General features: G+C 66.4%; 1 protein-coding gene across 2 annotated transcripts in view; it reads left to right on the plus strand.

The window, feature by feature from the left end:
* Positions 1-1,973, plus strand: part of FSCN1 (fascin actin-bundling protein 1) — a 10,018-nt gene that overhangs the window by 1,815 nt on the left and 6,230 nt on the right. The window lies entirely within an intron of this gene.

The raw sequence follows: 1,973 nt of genomic DNA on the forward strand, positions 1-1,973 counted from the left end.
GGGGCCCCCGCGCCGCCTGCTTCGAGCGCCGCGGCCACACGGCGCAGCTCCCCGGGCACATGGCCGCCCGCCCGCCTTCGAGCACCCAGTTTGCATCCTGTGTCCCCCCCCCCAGCTTGAGGGGTGCTTGCTGGAGGACTGGGGTCCCCGCTCTGCGGGCAGGGTGATGCTGGAGGTGCACGGCTGCCTGCCGTGGCCGGGCTGGTGTGGGAGCCCCGGGGCACATCACTGGCGTGCCAAGTCAGGCCGGTGCACGCCGGGCGCGGGATGGGTGTGAGCATGTCTCGCTGCAGCAAAGCCTGGAGCAACAAGCAGCGGGGAATTTTTTTTGTGTGTATATATAATATTTCGAGGTTGCAGCTTAACCCTCGTCTGTGCCTGGGCAGCTCCTTGCAGGGAGCTCGCTGCCTTTCTCCTTTCCAAGAGCAAATCCTGCGCTGCAAAGCAGCCCCTTAAAAAAAAGAAAAGCCTGTAAAGATGGGCAGTGGGGACTATTTGCCCAGGCGCAGGCGTCTGGGGAGGAGGATGGGGATGGCGGGAGGCTGCCGCAGCACCGTGGGGGAAGGGCTGCTGCAGCCCTTTGTCACCGGAGATGGGAAAACCAGATGTTGGGGGGAGATGGTGCAGGCTGGGGTGAGATGCTGCGCAGTGAGATGGGACGGTGGCGGGGGACCCCGTGGCGCGGCTGGGAGTGCTGCTGGAGGACCCGCCGGCTTTGTGTGATTTGGAATGGATGGGGGGTGGGTGGGAAGGAGGGGGGGCACAAATCTCCCCAGCAACAGGGGGCTCTGGGCTGTGCCCGGCCCTTTTCCAAGCAAAACACAGCGGGGAGCTGTGTGCTGGGGCTGCACATCCTCGCTTAAGTCCGTTTTGGCCGGAGAAGCCGTTTCCACCCGCTTTATCCTGCCCGGCAGCAGTGAGAGGCTGGGAGCTGCCGCTCTCTGGGGCTCGCCCTCCCTTCTCCTGTTGGGAAAGCGCCTTGTCCCAAGGTTACCGAGAAGGCAGCCGAAAAACAGCCGTCGGAGGAAGCGGTTGCAGACAGCTCTTTCCCCCCCACCAAGCTGATAAGCGCCGCGCTGCTGGCAGATGTGCCGGAGGCCGCCGGGGATGGGGGATGTGGGCAGGGAGCGGCTGCAGCTCGGCGCAGGCTCTTGGGAAAAGGCAACTCCTTCCCCATGTGGAGTCAGGGAGGGAGCAGGGATGGCAGTGACTGTCCCCCCCCTTGCCCCATGGGAGGAGCGGGGATGGGGCCACAGAGCTTTTGTGGCTCCCCTGGCTGGGAGCTGGAGCCGGTTCAGCCTTGGGACAGCACTGTCCCACAAGTGCCGAGTCAGCTCCTGGCTTGGAGCCTCCTCCCTGTCCCCGGGATGGCCGGCGCTGCCATCCCCTGCATGCAGGGCACTGGGGACCACGACGCCAGCAATCCCGGGGAGGAGCATGAGGTGTGTGCCAGCCCTGCCTCTGCACCAGCGCTGGGGGTGGCCCTGGCACCTCTCCTCTGCCTCCAGCCGCAGAAGGACAGGATCCCTGGGGAGCCCCGGGCTCTGTGAGACCCCCCATCTCCCCATTGCACCTTCAAACAGAGCCGAGCTGGGGTGCTGCCAGCAGAAAGCAGCCTCCTCCCCGGCTCAATGGCTCCTTTCTAGCCCTGGCTGCAGCAACAAAGGGCCCTTTGTGGGCGCGAGGGTCCCTGGGGGCAGAGCGCTGGCGTCCTCCCCGCTCCGCTGGGCCCTTGCCAGCCCCCCCGCCTGGCAGAGATGTGCCGCCTGCCTCCCCCACCATGATGGGGGGAGAGGATGGGCCAACTTGGGAGCAAGGCATTTTGGGAAATGGGGGTCCGGGGAGGGGGCTGAGCGAGCAGTGTGGTGACGGGAGCGCGCCTGGGCACGCCAGCTTGGCGATGGGGGGCTCTGCTCTGGGGCCAGGAGCCCTCCCAGCACGGGGCAGGTCGGTGCCGGCTGCAGCTGCGGCCA

Source organism: Aptenodytes forsteri, unplaced genomic scaffold (assembly GCF_000699145.1).
Source record: "Aptenodytes forsteri isolate BGI_AS27 unplaced genomic scaffold, ASM69914v1 Scaffold55, whole genome shotgun sequence".
Lineage (NCBI taxonomy): Eukaryota > Metazoa > Chordata > Aves > Sphenisciformes > Spheniscidae > Aptenodytes > Aptenodytes forsteri.